This window comes from Mauremys reevesii, linkage group 17, assembly GCF_016161935.1.
Source record: "Mauremys reevesii isolate NIE-2019 linkage group 17, ASM1616193v1, whole genome shotgun sequence".
NCBI lineage: Eukaryota > Metazoa > Chordata > Testudines > Geoemydidae > Mauremys > Mauremys reevesii.
The window spans coordinates 14,999,107-15,018,759 of NC_052639.1; the positions used below are offsets into that span (position 1 = coordinate 14,999,107).

The 19,653-nt window shown below is 49.0% G+C and overlaps 1 long non-coding RNA gene across 1 annotated transcript in view; it reads right to left on the reverse strand.

The window, feature by feature from the left end:
- Positions 1-18,674: 18,674 nt before the first annotated feature.
- The window catches only part of LOC120384926, a 28,061-nt gene continuing 27,082 nt past the window's right edge, over positions 18,675-19,653 (reverse strand). Inside the window, exon 5 of the long non-coding RNA XR_005589172.1 lies at positions 18,675-18,893. This is a non-coding gene — a long non-coding RNA (uncharacterized LOC120384926). The remainder of the gene's footprint in view (positions 18,894-19,653) is intronic.

Here is a 19,653-nt window from a genome sequence, read left to right on the forward strand (position 1 = left end):
TCCACACTGCAGCTGAAAAGCAGCTGGCAATCTAGTAGGATGACCCTGGAAAAATGGGATAGAGAAACCTGCATCACTGAAAGTGCAGCCACAAAGACACCACACACCAGCTTCCCCTAGCTGGCAAGAATCAAACCTACACAGAAAGATTCCTGTGGTATCGTAGGCCAGCTTCCTAAGGCCTCAGCCTCAACCACTTAACACAGGGGCCTTTCTACACTCTGGTTCTGTTCTAACGGAAGGATCATTTCCAATTGTTCGCTCAGACCAGCTTGCCCAGCACCCTCACTGCTGTGCATCTCTGTATGTGTGGCCATGGCTGAACAGCAAGAATTCCTGCCCATTTCCCTTCTGGCTGGAGCATGCTTAGAGTGTGTTTGTGGTTAATGATTTTGCTGTAGATTGTTGGCTTGCTGCTTTGGCAATTCAGACAGTCCCTTTTCCCAACATATCTCCAGCACATCAGTCCCTGGCTGAGTCTCCTGGGCAGTGGAAAACATCCCTTGTTTGGTGCTGCCAAGGGGATCGTGCAGAGCTGAGATGTCTCTCGGCTTGGATCAAAGGGAATGTTGGATGGAATTTATCACACAACCCTCCTGCTCCAGAACCCCATGGGGAGAATGTAGAGAAGGGAGTCATTCCTCCCTGCACTCCCAGAAGAGTTGCTAGGACTCCTTCCTGCCAGCTACTCACCCCTGGATTCATCCTTAGCTCCTAGGATCTTTCTGCTCCAAAGGCTCCATAGTCCTGGGGTGGGGAGGGTGTCACTGCACAGTCTGAAACTCAAGAGAGGTTTCTGGAATTGAAGGAAGGAGCAGAAAATGGAGAGGAAAGAAACAGAGAGAAAACGCCTCGTCTCTCTCCCCTCCCCTCTCCCCATCAAGAAATGTTACCAAGGACCAGCGTTAGGGGAAACGGTGCCCTGGGCAAAACTTGTACTTTGGCAAAGTTCTTGGTTCAGGCTTGTAGCAGTGATGGAATAAACTGCAGGTTCAAATCAAGTCTCTGGAGTACATCCATAACTGGGATGGGCCATTCAGTCCTTTGTACAGAGCTTCAGTTTGTAGCCAAGTCCCTCCAGAAGTATGAAGCAGGACTGAAGACCAGATGGAGATGAGGCATCAGTCTTTTATAGTCTCTTGCCATGTGGTCTTTGCTTTATTTGTCCCAAGGACACTCTATCCAGCACGCGACATAGAAAAACCTTAGAGTTCTGTCCATAGGCAGGTCCCTGCACACCTTGCTGAGCCACAAGGCATATCTGCCTTCTCTCAATGGGTCAGTTGTATAGCTGATGGTCCTTAATGGGCCATCAAGCAGGCTAGGCAGAGCTGACACCAATTTGTCTGGCTGGGGTGTTCCCCAGAAGCATAGCACAAGTTTGAAAAACAGGCAGCATAGAGCCAATATTCATAATGTCAACTACAAACTGATACATATCTAGAGATAGCATAATTATAATCAGCCAATCATAACCTCTCCATAGACCCTTTATGTGACCACCTTTATACAATATTGGCTGCAAATATAGAACAGTGGTGGCAACGGTGATCTATACAGTTACAGATTATGTCAAGAACGTCACAGGAGGTGACATGGTATCAGTCAGACTGATACTGGAATACTGTCTCCAGTTTTGGTGTCCTCATTTGAAAAAGATGGTGTGAAATTGGAGTTGAGGCAGCAAAGAGCCACCAAATGTTCTGAGGGCTGGAGAAAAATGCCTTCTAGTGAGGTATTGAAAGAGCTCAACCTGTTTAGCTTCTCAAAAGAAGATTGAAAGGTGACTTCACTGAAACGTTGAAGTGCCTTAATGGAGAGAAAAGATTGGCTATTAAAGGGCTCTTTAATGTAGCAGAGAAAGGCATTAAAAAACCCAATGGCTGGAAGGTGAAAAGAGACAAATTCATATTACAATTAAGGCACAAATATTCAACAGTGAGGATGATTCACCACAGGAACAAGCTACCAAGGAAATTGGTGCATTCTCCATCTCGTGACGTCATTTCATGAAGACTAGATGCCTTTCTGGAATGTGTTTACCCCAAAAGTAGCTCTTGTGTCATACAGGAGGCCTGTGATATGCAGGGGTGAGATTAGATGCTCTAATGGTCTCTTCTGGCCATAAAGTCAACTAATTTCTGAAAAACTAAGTGTAGCATTGGGAGCAGCATCTGATGTTTTACTGTCTAGCTGGCTTGCTTCCTAGAACGAATGCTCCTTGAGTGGGGTGATCCACAGGGAGTAGCTCAAACCTCCAAAGTGCCTGGCCAGGGGCAGGACATTAGCCCAGCAAGGGAGGGGTGTGGCAGTGACATCACAAAGGCCTTTTGCAGGGGCTCAGACTATTGGCCAAAGATGGTGGGGAGGTGGTGACCTCACAGAGAGATGCTGACATCAGCCAGGCAGGACAGGGGCGAGGGGCCAGGGAAACCTCAGAGACCCTGTGGCTTTGCTTCAGCAAGTCTCCCTCTCCAGGTCTCTCTTTGGGGTTCACGCACCTGAGCACCAGGAGGAACCTCTTTTGAGTTTTCTCCTTCCTTTTAGTGATTATACTAGAAAACAGATGTCCCTGTTTAGAGGGTTTGAGCCTCCTCGAGGTTTGAAACTGTTCGGTCTGATCATTCTGGTGACAGTTGAATTCATGGAAAGCATGATCTAAAGGAGGCAGAATTTTATTCCACAGCTGGGATTTTGTCCCTTAGAATCACTGGGGACATTAGGGTTTGTCCTTTTTGTTTCAACTTTTCCTCTATCCCCCCCCTCCTTTCTCTTCCTCTCTTGCTTCTTTTGTCCTTTCTCCTGTTCCCCTCCCAACACCAGGAGGGGTGTGTGTGTGTGTGTGTGTGTGTGTGTGTGTGTGTGTGTGTTGCGGGGGAGTGCTCGGCAGCTCTCACTGTGGGAGGTCCACCCAAAACTGTGGAGCTGCAGTAGTGCTGGGGCAGTGATCCCCGCCAGTGACCTGGGCCATCCTTTGAACACTCTGGTGAGACCCCTCAGCCTCCCCTCCTCAGTCTCTACCCTGATTGGCTGAGCAGGGGGTTATTGACAGGGAGGAGACTCAGGTCCTTGTTGTTCTCTTTTAAGACCAAGTAAATAAGTCATAACCAGTTATATGTTTGACAAATTTTGCTGCTTCTCTGCATTAGTGGTCTCTGAGCAGTTCATGATTCTCTCTAACATTGCAGTTCTCCTCAAATACTGGCTGAATAATTGCTGTGCATACTTGTTGGACTGGAGCTCATCTAAGAGCACTTTATTGAGGTCATTCAATGTATGAAATTCAAGATCCGACGGTTAATTTGAAAATCAGGGCTCTGGGGGTCCTATTCCCAATTCAGCCATTGACTGGCTTTGTGACCTAAGACAAGTCAATTCTCCTTTCTCAGCCTGAGCGTCTCCCTCTTTCAAGTAGGGATAATAATGATCCGCTCCTACCTACCTCAACACACTCACTCTTCCCCAACACACACACACACTGTCTCTCCACACACACAAACAGTCTCCACACTGCAGCTGAAAAGCAGCTGGCAATCTAGTAGGATGACCCTGGTACAACGGGATAGAGAAACCTGCATCACTGAAAGTGCAGCCACAAAGACACCACACACCAGCTTCCCCTAGCTGGCAAGAATCAAACCTCCACAGAAAGATCCCTGTGGTATCGTAGGCCAGCTTCCTAAGGCCTCAGCCTCAACCACTTAACACAGGGGCCTTTCTACACTCTGGTTCTGTTCTAACGGAAGGATCATTTCCAATTGTTCGCTCAGACCAGCTTGCCCAGCACCCTCACTGCTGTGCATCTCTGTATGTGTGGCCATGGCTGAACAGCAAGAATTCCTGCCCATTTCCCTTCTGGCTGGAGCATGCTTAGAGTGAGTTTGTGGTTAATGATGTTGCTGTAGATTGTTGGCTTCCTGCCTTGGCAATTCAGACAGTTCCTTTTCCCAACATATCTCCAGCACATCAGTCCCTGGCTGGGTCTCCTGGGCAGTGGAAAACATAAGAACATAAGATGGCTGTACCGGGTCAGACCAAAGGTCCATCTAGCCCAGTATCTGTCTACCGACAGTGGCCAATGCCAGGTGCCCCAGAGGGAGTGAACCTAACAGGCAATGATCAAGTGATCTTCCTCCTGCCATCCATCTCCATCCTCTGACAAACAGAGGCTAGGGACACCATTCTTACCCATCCTCGCTAATAGCCATTTATGGACTTAGCCACCATGAATTTATCCAGTTCCCTTTTAAACATTGTTATAGTCCTAGCCTTCACAACCTCCTCAGGTAAGGAGTTCCACAAGTTGACTGTGCGCTGCATGAAGAAGAACTTCCTTTTATTTGTTTTAAACCTGCTGCCTATTAATTTCATTTGGTGACCTCTAGTTCTTGTATTATGGGAATAAGTAAATAACTTTTCCTTATCCACTTTCTCAATGTCACTCATGACTTTATATACCTCTGTCATATCCCCCCTTAGTCTCCTCTTTTCCAAGCTGAAGAGTCCTAGCCTCTTTAATCTTTCCTCATATGGGACCCTCTCCAAACCCCTAATCATATTAGTTGCCCTTTTCTGAACCTTTTCTAGTGCTAGAATATCTTTTTTGAGGTGAGGAGACCACATCTGTACACAGTATTCGAGATGTGGGCGTACCATGGATTTATATAAGGGCAATACTATATTCTCCGTCTTGTTCTCTATCCCCTTTTTAACGATTCCTAACATCCTGTTTGCTTTTTTGATCGCCTCTGCACACTGCATGGACATCTTCAGAGAACTATCCACAATGACTCCAAGATCTTTTTCCTGACGCGTTGTAGCTAAATTAGCCCCCATCATATTGTATGTATATTTGGGGTTATTTTTCCCAATGTGCATTACTTTACATTTATCCACATTAAATTTCATTTGCCATTTTGTTGCCCAATCACTTAGTTTTGTGAGAGCTTTTTGAAGTTCTTCACAATCTGCTTAACTATCTTGAGTAGTTTAGTATCATCTGTAAACTTTGCCACCTCACTGTTTACCCTTTCTCCAGATCATTTATGAATAAATTGAATAGGATTGGTCCTAGGACTGACCCTTGGGAACACCACTAGTTACCCCTCTCCATTCTGAGAATTTACCATTAATTCCTACCCTTTGTTCCCTGTCTTTTAACCAGTTCTCAATCCATGAAAGGACCTTCCCTTTTATCCCATGACAACTTAATTTACGTAAGAGCCTTTGGTGAGGGACCTTGTCAAAGGCTTTCAGGAAATCAAGTACACTATGTCCACTGGATAACCCTTGTCCACATGTTTGTTGACCCCTTCAAAGAACTCTAATAGATTAGTAAGACACGATTTCCCTTTACAGAAACCATGTTGACTACTGCTCAATAATTTATGTTTTTCTATGTGTCTGACAATTTTATTCTTAACTATTGTTTCAACTAATTTGCCCGTACCAACGTTAGACTTACGGTCTGTAATTGCCGGGATCACCTCTAGAGCCCTTTTTAAATATTGGCATTACATTAGCTAACTTCCAATCATTGGGTACGAAGCCGATTTAAAGGACAGGTTACAAACCTTAGTTAATAGTTCCATAACTTCACATTTGAGTTCTTTCAGAACTCTTGGGTGAATGCCATCTGGTCAGTGACTTGTTAATGTTGAGTTTATCAATTAATTCCAAAACCTCCTCTAGTGACACTTCAATCTGTGACAGTTCCTCAGATTTGTCACCTACAAAAGCCAGCTCAGGTTTGGGAATCTCCCTAACATCCTCAGCCGTGAAGACTGAAGCAAAGAATTCATTTAGATTCTCCGCAATGACTTTATCGTCTTTAAGCGCTCCTTTTGTATTTTGATCGTCAAGGGCCCCACTGGTTGTTTAGCAGGCTTCCTGCTTCTGATGTACTTAAAAACATTTTGTTATTACCTTTGGAGTTTCTGGCTAGCCGTTCTTCAAACTCCTCTTTGGCTTTTCTTATTACACTCTTGCACTTAAGTTGGCTGTGTTTATGCTCCTTTCTATTTGCCTCACTAGGATTTGACGTCCACTTTTTAAAGGAAGTCTTTTTATCTCTCACTGCTTCTTTTACATGGTTGTTAAGCCACGATGGCTCTTTTTTAGTTCTTTTACTGTGTTTCTTAATTTGGGGTATACATTGAAGTTGGGCCTCTATTATGGTGTCTTTAAAAAGGGCCAATGCAACTTGCAGGGATTTCATTTTAGTCACTCTACCTTTTAACTTTTGTTTAACTTTTGTTTAACTAACCATCTGCTTCCTCACCATGGGGAACAGGGGCAGAAAATGCTTTTTAAAAAGCCTTTTGAAAAGTAAAAAGTAAAATAGCCAAGCAACCCCCTCCCTTGCTTTGTGCTGGGTGCCCAGCTGTGGGCCTGTGGGGGCGTGGGGGGAGGCTGGCGGGAGAGGTGTTCTGAGCACACTCCGGTCAGGGAAGGGGTGGAGTTGGCCAAAGGGGCAGGTTGAATCTTTAGCAGAGAATTCCTTTCTCCATTGTGTTAGCTAAGCGTTGCTGTTAAATGTCAGCCCACAAATGCAGCATTTGAAACAATCCGACTCTAAATCCCCCACCCTCTCAGTTGCTGTAGTTCTCACATCCTCTGCTCTTGTGATGTCACCACATGACATGGTGTCTTATTCCCATAGTGTCCTGTAGGTTAGACAGGAATAAGTTTATGAGGTAAATACTGAAGCATAACTCCATCCCTTCCTCCTTTTGACTTCGGAAAAATAAATCCTGTCGCCTCCCTCAGTCCCAACCCAGCCCCACCGGCGCTGCTGTGGCTTGGAGACAGGTGCCCTCTCATCTGGCCCTGAGCTGCTGTGGGAGAGAGGGCTGGAGGGGCAGTTCTTTCTCCCTGGGGCAACCTGCTCCCCAATCTCCTCATTCCCAGCCCCACCCCAGAGCCCTCACCCCCTGCACCCCAACCCACTGCTCCAAAGCTGAGACCCACATCCCAAGCCCCACAACACAGCCAGCACCCCCAGCCGGAGCCCGCACAACACAGCGCCCCCCCCGAGCCTCTCCCACACTCCAAACCTTTCAGCCTCACCCCTGCCACACACCATCCATGTGCAGAATGAATTTTGTAAGGAGCGCAATATGCAGGTGATGTGTCACACCTCACCTCCATATTTGTGCCCAAAACAAAATTCATTCCACACATGGACATAACAAATTAGAGGAAACACTGCTCCTGGCTTTCAGCCTCTCTCTCACATCTTGAATTTCACACATTGAGTGATCAGAATAAAGTGCCCTCAAGTGAGCTAGAGACCAACAGTGGTTCATAGTAATTATTCAGCAAGTATTTTAGAAGACCTAGGACATTACTGAAAATCATGACCTGCCAAGAGACAATTAATGGAGAGAAGCAGCCAGATTAATTCCATACATTGGATTGGTTGTGACTTATTTGCCTGATTTGAAAAGAGACCAAACTGACCTGAGTCTCCTTGGTGTCGATAGCCCCCTGCTCAGCCAATGATGAGTGAGTGAGCGTGGGGGAGAGCGAGCGACGGAGGGAGATGGATTGAGCGGGCCGGGACCTCGGTGAAGGGGCAGGATGAGGGTGTTCAGTTTTGTTGGGTCAGAAAGTTGGCAACCCCAGATCCAGGGGAAACAACTCAAAGACCCAACGAGTCTGGCCAGGGGCAGGACATCAGCTTTGTGGGGTGGGGTGGGTGTGGCAGTGACATCACAAAGGCCTTTTGCAGGAACTCGGCCTATTGGGCAAAGGTGTTGGGAGGGGGTGACCTCACAGAGAGACCCCGACATCAGCCGGGCAGGACAGAGGTACAGGGCCAGGTCTGTCTCTGAGAGCCCCCGGCTTTGCTGCCGCAAGTCTCCTTCGCGAGGTCTCTCCTCGAGGGCTGAGAGAGAATTAGGATTCAGAGTTGTGAGCATGAGGAGGAACCTCTGTGGAGTTTTCTCCTTTCCTCCCACTGATTGTGCCGAAAACAAACTTCCCTTTGAGAAGGTAAGAGGCTCAGAGAGCTTTGGAACCTGTTCCGTCTGATCCACCTGGCGCAGGCAGCATTCTAGGCACAGACAACACTGGCTTCAGGTGGCAGAATTTGATTTCCTCCCTAGGTTTTGATGATTGGAATCCCTGGGGACATTGGGGTGTATCCTTTTTGGTTTATCTTTTCCTCTTTCCTCCCTCCTTTCTCCTCTTCTCTTGCTTCTTTTTTCCCTTTTCTAGCTTCCCTCCCTCTACCTAGGAGGGACGGGTCTGGACTGCGGGCAGGGGAGGGGTATTGCTCTCATTGCGGGAGGTCCTCACCAAGAGGTGGGTCTGGGTCTGAGAGTGATCCTCTGATGGTGTCCTGGGCCGTCCTTTGGGACATCTGGTGAGACCCCTCAGCCTCCCGCCCCTCAGAGTCTCAGTGCTGATTGGCTGAGCAGGGGGCTATCGACACCAAGGAGACTCAGGTCAGTTTGGTCTCTTTTCAAATCAGGCAAATAAGTCACAACGAATCCAATGTACGGGATTAATCTTGCTGCTTCTCTCCATTAATTGTCTCTTGGCAGGTCATGATTTTCAATAATGTCCTAGGTCTTCTAAAATACTTGCTGAATAATTACTATGAACCACTGTTGGTCTCTAGCTCACTTGAGGGCACTTTATTCTGATCACTCAATGTGTGAAATTCAAGATGTGAGAGAGAGGCTGAAAGTCAGGAGCAGTCTTTCCTCTAATTTGTTATGTCCATGTGTGGAATGAATTTTGTTTTGGGCACAAATATGGAGGTGAGGTGTGACACATCACCTGCATATTGCACTCCTTACAAAATTCATTCTGCACATGGATGGTGTGTGGCAGGGGTGAGGCTGAAAGGTTTGGAGTGTTGTATCGGCTTGGGGGGCTGGGTTTGGGGCGCAGTGATGTGAGGGCTCTGGCTGGGGCTAGCGATGAGGGTCTCAGCATTGGAGCAGAGGGTAGGGGTGCAGGGGGTGAGGGCTCTGGGAATGAGGAGAAGGTTGCCCCAGGGAGAAAGAACTGCCCCCTCCAGCCCTCTCTCCCCACAGCAGCTCAGGGCCAGGTGAGAGGGCACCTGTCTCCTGGCCACAGCAGCTCCGGTGGGGCTGGGCTAGGTAAGGTAATAATTGGAGATATACCAATCTCCTAGAACTGGAAGGGACCTCGAAAGGTCATCGAGTCCAGCCCCCTGCCTTCACTAGCAGGACCCATTTTTGCCCCAGACCCCTAAGTGACCTCCTCAAGTATTGAACTCACAGCCCTGGGTTTAGCAGGCCAATGCTCAAACCACTGAACTATCCCTCGGGTTGGGGCAAGGGGAGGGAACAGGATTTATTTTTCCTTAGTCAAAAGGGGGAAGGGAAGGAGTTATGCTTCAGTGTTTACCTCATAAACTTAAGTCCTGTCTAATCTGCAAGACGCTCTGGGAAGAAGACACCATGTCATGTGGTGACATCTCAAGAGCAGAGGGGGGGAGAACTGCAGCAACAGAGATGGCAGGGGGGTTAGAATCAGATTGTTTCAAATGCTGCATCCGTCGACTGACATTTAACAGCAACGCTTAGCTAACACAATGGAGAAAGGAATTCTCTGCTAAAGATTCAACCTGCCCCTTTGGCCAACTCCACCCCTTCCCTGACTGGAGTGTGCTCAGAACACGCCCCCCCACCACACACCCGCCACAAGCCCACAGCTGGACACCCAGCACAAAGCAAGGGAGGGGGTTGCTTGGCTTGTTTTACTTTTACTTTGCAAAAGGCTTTTAAAAGCATTTTCTGCCCCTGTTCCCCATGGTGAGGAAGCGGATGGTTGTGGGAAGGGGATCTGCAGTGGTGGAGTCGGGAACTTGGGGCGAGGCAGAGGAGGGAGTGTGTGAGGGGAAGGGGCAGTCGGGGTGAAGGGAGGCTAAAGGGGGTCAGGTCAGGCAGCTGGGTGCGGGGTTTGGGGGGTCTGAAGGAGGCAGTTGGATGTAGGGGGGAGACTGAAAGGGCATCTGGGGAGGAGCCTGGGGGGCAGGGGAAAGTTGAGGGGGCCAATGAGGGGAAGGGGACCGGGGCAGTTGTGGGAGGAAGAAGGGGGTGATGGGGGAGTTGGGGGAGGTTGAAGGGGGCAATGGGTTGAAGGAGGCCGGGGCAGGGAGGCAGTCTGGGGGCTGCTCGTCCCCACGGGAGGGGAGGAGGAAGAGGAGCTGCTCGTCTTTCACAAGCTGTTTCCTGTTAGAACTTGCAACTTCACTGTTCCTGAGCAGGATCCTGTGATCAAAAGGGAACTAGAGAGATTCGTGGTCCTGCTTTCAGCGGGGGGGTAGGCTAGATGATCTCCTGAGGTCTCTTCCAACCCTCATTTTCTAGGATTCTGTGTTTCTATGGAGGACAGGTCCATCAATGGCTATTGGCCAGGGTGGGCAAGGATGGTGTTCCTGGGATTTTCTAGCTGCCAAAAACCAGGTCCTGTGACACTCAGCACTGCCCCCCCTCAGTCCCGTCACGGGGTGTAGCCAGTCAGGTCTCTGCAGAGCCCAGCTGAGCAATGCCTGATTGACATGGGTGTGCACAGGAGAAGAGACAGAGCACAGGCTGGAAAGTGACACATCTCAGCAAAGCCCAAACGCTCCTCCTAGGGGCACGATATTCCCTGTGGGAGCTGGGGGGACACGCTGTGATGGGATCTTCTGTGCCCCCTGAACCCTCTCCAGCCTGGGCTGTCTCCCACAATGCCCTGCATGCGACCAGCAGCAACCCCTCCAGGCACTGTTATCCCACAGCACAATGGCATGTGGAGCGGCTTGATTGCATGGATGCTCCCGGAGCCACTTGTGAATCCCACAGTGAGGTGCCAGCCAGATCCCCCCAGCTCCCAGCACTGCGCCGCAGGAATATGCTGTGGGGATTAGTAATTGGTTCACCACTTTACCACTGGAAGGTGGAGCTACACCAGCCTTTGATAACTGGGCAATTTACCAGTCACTTGGTAAAGTTAAACAGGACAACAAGTTTATTGGCTACAAAACGTAGATTTTAATTGGTATTAAGTGATAGGCAAAAAGTCCGAGTTAGTTACCACAGAACTAAAACATGAGCCCGCGGTCTGAACTCTCATCCCTGATAGACCGGGCGACAACCAGACTAAGCAGTTTGTCTCCCCCTCCTGGATTTTTCAGTCCGTAGCATCCAGATTTCTCCCTTGAAATCTGGGCCAGTCCCCTCAGCTGGAGGCTCAAGTCTTCAGTGTCCTTGTTGCTGGCAGTGGAGGTGGGTGAAGGAGAAGGGCCAAGCCTGGGCCCTGGGGTTGGGTTTGATACCCTCCATCCATGTGCTTGGGAAGCACCATTCCAGGCATGTCGGGGGGGAGGGGGGCATTGCTGAATCTCCCAGCGAGGCTGAGCAGTTCCCTTGCTGTGGCCTCATGCAGGTGACTCATTGAATGGTGGCTTCCTTGCTGGACAATGGCTGGTGATAGGTTGTTTCACACCCGCCCGGGTGCTGGTTACCTTCCTTGGTGTTACCGCTGGGAAGCTCATATTTGGCTGATTCCACAACTTACAGCATGTTTCCATGAAAACCAGCCAATCCTTGTAATTTCACATGCACTGATGATACACATAGCTAGGCAGAGAGAACAATGACTTTTGGCAGCTCCTAACCTTTCCCCTGATACCTTACAGGGCATGGTTTACACGGAGCATCACAATTCTATACAAGATGAGGAATATGGGGGTTACTGGGCACTTACAGTAGTAGGATTTTATGTTTGCATTTTGCATAATGAAGGATAAGGGATATGTGACGGTGCTGCCCGTGGGAGCCAACTGAGGTCACTCAATTAGGGTGAACTGCAACCAAAATGGGGCAGACAAACCCCAAATGCTGGTGGATATTCCAATACTTAAGTTTACCAAGCCAGCACAGAACAGCTTCTGAAGTACCTCACTGGTTACTCAGAAGTTTAAACAATGCAATTCCCTTAAGGTACCCAGTCTCAGGCCTCTATCCAGACACACATGTCAGATATGATGATGATTACTGAAAGTCTTATCTCATCATATAAAAGAAAAGGTTCTCCTGATCCCAAAGGACTAAGCCCCAGACCCAGGTCTAATGATAACTTAGATCTTACCCAGAATACAATCTTATAGCCAATTCTTATTAACTAAACTAAAATTTATTAAAAAAGAAAAGAGAGAGAGTGTTAGTTAAAAGATCAATATACATACAGACAAACTCAATTCTTGAGGTTCAGATACATAGCAGAGATGAGCTTGTAGTTGCCAAAAGTCCTTTTAGATATAGTCCATAGTCCAATGTCCATATTCAGGGTGACTCCAGTCAGTGGCTTAAGGTTTCCCCCTCTTGAAACCCAAAGCAGCTCTGAGATGAAGAAGGATCATGTCCCAGGGTTCTTATACATTTCCAGCAGCCTTTTGGCCTAAGAAAACAATAGGCTTAACTCTCCTTCTCCCAACCATCCTGGCAATTAGCACAGAGTAATTTAACCATTAAACCCTTCAGATACAGGTTACCACAACCTCCAAAGAGACACAGAGACAATCATACTATTTCACTCAAGTATCTTCCTAAATGTTACTTTTTGATCTTTGAATCAAAGCTATAGCAATAGACAAGACTTGTTTGCTTACATCACAAGACCTGAGCAAACATCTCCCCTTCTACCTCTAACAATGCAGGCCGCATTTCAAAGCTCTGTTCATTTCCAGATCTTCCTAAGCAGTCTCTAAGTTCAGCCATGGGTCGGGTCAGTCTGTGAGTTAATTAACTCTTTCTGGCCCTGTCACCTTTCAGTGAGATATTATATCACACTCATAATGTCACAGGATAATAATGTATTAAATGTATTGAAGTCTGATATGATTTGACCATATTCTGCCAGCCACCCTTTCTGAAAGCAGGAAGGAAGAGCCTCTGGCCCTCCCAGACCCGCCCTATTGTGCTTCTTTCCCCATGAATAGCGGGGCTGTGGTGGGGGCAGCAGGCACTGAGTGGGGGGCACTGACCTAATGGACATGCTAATTCATCCCCGTCCCTCCAGCTGTCACAGGGGCAGGAGCAGTGTCTTAGCCTCTCTGCATTAATTCTCACTCACACACAGCATCTCTGTGCACCTCCCTTCCTGGGACTGGCTCCAGGTGTGGGGAGGGCTTTGGGGGTTCAGACACAGGCAGGGGTTTAACACCAGAGCTGTGTGTGCCTCAGCAAGTCCCCCAGAGCCCACAGACCCTGAACACTCCTGGTAATGCTGTGAGAACTTCCCGTTCCCTCCAGTCTTCAGCCTGTGCCACGGGGACTCAGTGACCACGTTCCCATCTGTTCATATCCCACAACTCCCCAGCAAACCCTGGGCTCAGGTTAAACTCAAGACGCCCCCTTTGTGACAAATACTGCCCCAGTCCTCAGGGCACTGTGCTCATACCTGATTTCACCCTCTGAGCAGGATTTCCCATTCCCAAACCTGCCCTGATCACCCAGCTGGAAGCAGGGGAAGAGCCGTGGGTCCTGGCTCCAGCATTTTTGCCACCCCAAGCAGTGGGTGTGGGGGGGAAGCCGTGATCGGTGGCACTTCTGTGGCAGCTCTACCACCACCGCTGGAGTCAGTGACACTGACACAGAAACTATCTGGCAAATGAAGGGGAAATCTGAAAATCCCCCAAATGTGCTATAAGCCCCCTTCAGTGATTGCGTTGTTTTCCCTCTTTGCTACTCCCCTTTGTGTCCTTTCTACCCTCCCAGGCACTGACTCCTGCCTGGGTTCCCTCTCTCTCCCCCAGCAGGTGAGGAGTGTGACGGTGCTGCCCGTGGGAGCCAGCTGAGGTCACTCAATCAGGGTGAACTGCAACCAAAATGGGGCAGACAAACCCCAAACGCTGGTGGTTATTCCAATACTTAGATTTACCAACCAGCACAAAACAGCTTCTACAGTACCTCACTGGTCACTTAGAAGTCCAAACCACGCAGTTCCCTTAAAGTGCCCAGCCTCAGACCTCCGTCCAGACACACCTGTCAGATAGGATGATGATTCCTGAGAATCTTACTTCATCATATAAAAGAAAAGGTTCTTCCAATCCCAAAGGATCAGCCACATACCCAGGTCCAATTATAACTTAGATCTTACCCAAAATACACGCTATAGCCTATTCTTATTAACTAAGCTAAAATTTATTTAAAAAAGAAAAGAGAGAGAGTGTTGGTTAAAAGATTAATCTACAGAGAGACTTGAATTCAATTCTTGAGGTTCAGATACACAGCAGAGAAGAGCTTGTAGTTGCCAAAAGTCCTTTTAGAAATAGTCCATAGGTTATAGTCCAAGTTCCATATTCAGGGTGGCTCCAGTCAATGACTGGGGATCTCAATCCTTGTGGCTTAAGGTTTCCCCCTCTTGAAACCCAAAGCAGATCTGAGATGAAGAAGGACCGTGTCCCAGGCTTCTTATACATTTCCAGCAGCCTTTCGGCCTGAGAAAACAATAGGCTTAACTCCTTCTCCCAAATATCCTGGCAATTAGCACAGAGTAATTTATCCATTAAACAGTTCAGATACAGGTTAGCACAACCTTCAAAGAGACACATAGACAATCATACTATTTCTCTCAAGTATCATCATAAATGTTAATATTCCCTTTTTGATCTTTGAATTAAAACTATAGCAATAGACAAGACTTGTTTGCTGCCATCACAAGACCTGAGCAAACATCTCCCCTTCTACCTCTAACAATGCAGACTTGCATTTCAAAGCTCTAGTCATTTACATATCTTCTTAACCCGTCCTCAAGGTTCACCCATGGGTCAGGTCAGTCTATGAGTTAATTAACTCTTTCTGGCCCTGTCATCTTTCAATGAGATATTATATCACAGTCATAACGTCACAAGGAGACAATGAGTGAGAACGAGGAGGGGAATCCACAGCAGGAAGGTCTTGAGGAAGTGGAACTGCGGGGGAGGTTTCTGAGAGGAGCTGAAGGGAATTTTTCCCAGTGCTGGGAATGGAGAAGAGCCTGGAGTCATCGGCACAGGTCAGAGAGGAAGCTGGGAAACAGCCCATGGAAGAAAGTGGATGACTCCATTGAATGTGGGAGAGGAGGCAATGGTGCCCAGGAAACCACAGCCCAGCAGACAAATCACAAAGAAAAGAAACCCTAGAAATGCTTGGAGTGTGGGAAAAGTTTCAGTCGGCAGTCTGGCCTTTTAAAGCATGGGAGAATCCACACAGGAGAGAGACCTTATGAATGCGTAAATGGTAGGAAAACCTTCAGTCAGCTCTCAGGCCTTATTTGCCACAGGAGAATCCACACAGGTGAGAGGCCATATAAGTGCCTTTATTGTGGGGAAAAGTTTCAGTGCAGCATCAGCCCTTATTGTACATCAGAGAATCCACACAGGAGAGAAACCCTCTAAATGCTCGGACTGCGGGAAAAGTTTTAGTCATAGCTCTGGCCTTCTTAGCCATGGGAAAATCCATACTGGAGAGCGACCATATAAATACTTGGACTGTAGGAAAAGTTTCAGTCAGTGCTCAAGCCTACTTAAGCATAAGAGAATCCACATGGGAGAGAAACTCTTGAAATGTTTGGACTGTGGGAAAAGTTTCAGTGAGAGCAAGCCTCACTAAGCATGGGGGAATCCACACAGGAGAGCAACCCTATCAATGCCTTGAATGAGGGAAAAGCTTCAATCAGCACTCAGGCCTTATTTGCCACAGGAGAATCCACACAGGAAGGAAACCCCATAAATACTTGGATGAAGGGAAAAGCTTCAGTCCCAGCTCATAACTTTGTAAACATCAAAATTTCATTTGATGATCAAACCTTGCTTGACACCAGACAGTCCACACAAGAGAGAACCCATAAATGCTTGGATTGTGGGAAAAGCTTCAATAAATGCAGGAAAAGATTCAGTCTGAGCTCACACATTATTCCCCATCAGGTAATTCAGAGGAGGAGGAGCTTGAATGTGGAGGAAGCTTCATTTGGTGCTCACATGGCATCAAGCCTCAGCAGATCCACGCAGGGAAGAGCCTCTCAGATGTCCTTAGCGTGGAAAATGCTTCCGTTGGAGCTAACACCACACTAGACATCAGAGACTCCTCCACATAGGAGGGAAATTCTCTCAGTGCCCTGACTAGGGCTGGCCATAGTAAAACGTCCATTTCCTAATTCCCACGCCCAGCAGGGGCATTTGGTTCCCAAGTATCCAGTTGTCCATGTCTGGGAGCAGGTTCCAGCAGCAGCTCACCCGGAGCTGATCAGTGACCCTCTGGTTTTGCTTGGTTCAGCAAAGGCCAGGCAGAGGAGAAGTCCTGGTCAGCCCCTCCTCCCTGCCACAGCCCTGGCTGCTGAACTGCTGGGCCTTCCTGCCAACCTGCTGGGGAAGGGAGAGAGAACCTGCTTTTGACACTACACCCGGATCCCTCATGATGATGCATTTAGTACAAGATGGGTCGTGTCAGACGTTATTGGAAAAGTTCTGATTTGCTGAATATAAGACTCCTGTCTGTATGCATGTATCAGTTTGGTAGCTGAAGTTATGAATATTGACTCTGTATCTTTATTCCAAATGTATTTACACCTGGTGACAGCCACTAGGAAAGATGCTTCCAGTGTAGACAGCTGGTTGGGAAGAGCCAGCAGGGAGACAATAGGCCTTAGGAGAATCTTATCCCCGACCTGGTGAGCCTGCTGGAGAATGCTCCAGGCAGCCTCTGAGCAATGGGCTCGGCAAGGTGGGCAAGGGCATGTGACCGGACCACATGACACTGAGCTCCATTTTGGGTACCCGTGTTTCTCCACAAACTGGGCTGGGAACCAAGTTTGGAAGAACGAGTATCGGCCACATGGAACAGCTCTCTAAGGCAGGGAGTGACATCATCGGTTGTTGGATACTCTCCCATTGCTGAACACCTGAGAGAAGCTCCGAAAGAAAATGACTTGGTGCGGGGGTGGGGCCCAAGCTGGAAAGCAAGTGCAGCTTGTGCCTTCAGCGTCTGCAAGCCTGCTTGTGCCATCAGTCAGGGTGAGCACTTGCTAAATCAGACCCAATCTTCCTAGTCTTTTAGGCTTTGTTTGCAGTTTTGTGTATTTACTAGGTAATCTGCTTTGAGCTGTTTGGTATCACTTCACTTCTGGTTTCTGTAGTTAGTAATCTTGATTCATGTTTTAATCTGAACCCGTGTGCTTTGGAGTCAAGTGTCTGGGGAAATCTGCACCCGGAACCTGGGACGGGAGGAGAAGGGGACAGACGGACAAACGTGCACAGAATGTTTCTGACCCTTTCCCCAGTCACCAGGTCAGTCTGTGCAGAGTCAGGTGATAATGGTGATGTCACCAGTCCTTGATATGTCCTTCACGGTGTAACCGTGGTGGCTTTGTGGGACACAACTGAGGGTGCCAAATTCAGGCCGAACTGCTGAGAAGTAGGGCAGACGCCCCGAGGCTGGTGGCTAATCCTCCCTAGGATTTACCAAACCAGCAACAAAAGCAACTTCTGCTTCACCCCACTGGCTAACAAGAAGTCATCAAAGCAGTTTCCCCAGGCATTCCAATTTCTATATCACCACCAAAACCACTGGGTTCAGAGACGAGTGATTCTTTACAACCAGTCTCATCTGAAAAACAGTTCTTCTGATCCCAAAGCTCAAACCGCACACCCAGGTCAATGTAGAACTTAGATCTTATCCCAGAATCATGCTGAGGCCAGTCCTTCAGTGTCGAAAAGTTAAAGGTTTGTTCACAATAAAAAAATAAGGTGAGAACTAAAATTGGTTAAAGGAATCAAATACATACAATAATTGCAGTGTGTGTGTGTGTGTGTGTGTGTGTGTGTGTGTGTCCGTCCGTCCATCCCCATTACCCCAGCCCTTTCTGCCTCTGTCCACCCACTGCCTCTGTGCTCTCTCCTTTTGTAGCAGGTCTTGGCTCCCTTACTGGTTGCAGCTGTGGGAGCCAGCATCTGTTATAGGGGCCGACGTCCTTTCTGGCCTGGGGGTGCTCGGTCCCCACCCCTCTCCCTAAGGCCCTGCCCACAGCCCTGCCTCCACTGCATCCCTTCCCCCAAGCTCCTGGCCCATTCCACCCCCTTCCCCAAGTCCTTTCTCCCACCCTGCCTTTATTTGCCCTTGCTCTACCCCCACCCCTATTCCACTCCCTTCCCCAAATTCCCGCCCCACCTCTTCCCTGCCTCCTCTCCCAAGTGCGCCACATCCCCCCTCCTCCACCTCCCTCCCAGAGCATCCTAAGTGCTGCGACACCAGGCCTGGAGCTCCAGCTGTGGTGAGAGTGGCGCGCATGCCGGGGATATGGCTGGTTACACGGGCTGCCCTACAGCTGGGTGCAATGTGGCATTGATTTAATGCATTTTGCTCTGGGGGATTCATACATTCTTGCAGCTGGATGGTGTGAGCTGAAATGATTTTCTTTAAGGGGAAGGCTGGCGCTGCTCCCGTTGGCTGGAGAATCCATGGCTGGAGCTTTGTAGCCATCAGTCACACTCCTTCGTTCTGCGGCTGGTCCATGTGGCTGGGCAGTGCAGCCAGGAGTCTATTGCAGCAGAGTGGCTCTGAGCTGAGATTCAACAGTGAATCTGGGAGTGGCCATCTGGGACCAGCCCAGGAGCTGCAGCTGCGATGGGAAAGGTGTGCTGGGCAGAGATGCTGCTGGGAAGCAGCCGGTCACATCCGGAGCAATCGGATGCAGTATTGTCACAGAGCTTGACTCAGACAGTGATGAGATCCATTATCACGAGTGTGTAAGGCAAGCTGGTTCCACAGCCGTAAACTTCCTTCTAAGCAGTCAGTCTCCCTGCTGTGTGGCTGCCCGAGGCTGGCAGCGCTGGGGGATGGGCTCAGGAAGAGGATCTCACTGCTGCTGGGCTTTGCTGGTGAACATATTGCCTGAGAATTGGAGTCATCAGTCAGACACACGGGACAGGCAGTTACTTTTGGCCAACAGAAGTGGCGCCTGGCAGCTGTGAGGTGGATGCTGGAGAGATGAATCCCTCAGCCCGTGTCCCTTGCAGCTGACTGTGCCAGAGACAATTCCCAGACTGCTGAGCGGAGCAGCGGGCTGGGGAGTGGGACACGCTCCGATGCCAAGGACAAAACCCATGGGCTGGGGTGCAGTGAACGAGCCAGAAGCCGTGAGTACAAATCGTCTCCCTGCTCCTGAGGCTGTCTGTGTCTGCAGGGGGAGCTTGGGGGGAAGGGGTGGCCCAGGGGCAGCAAGAAAGGGGCAGTGAAGGGGGTGGGACACACAGACAGGACAATATGTGTGTGTGAGACATAGATGGGACAGTGTGTGTGAGAGGTTGTGACACAGACAGGACAGTGTGTGTGACTGACACAGAGAGGACAATGTGTGTGTGTGAGAGAGAGAGAGAGAGGCTGGGAGCTGGGGCGCTCTCAGACACAGCGCACTGTCTCTTTAAGAAAGGCCCCCAGTCACACACTCCCCATTCAGAGTAGAATGGAGCAGCTCCGCCTCCGAGTTCTCCGGAGCCAGGTTGTGTCCCCTCCCCTGCTCTGCAGAGATGGGGACAGGGCAGGGACACCCTGACATCAGCACCCCCTGATATTTGGGGCTTTTCCTTATATAGATGCCTATTATCCCCCCCCCACTGATTTTTCACACTTGCTGTCTGGTGCCCCCACCCCC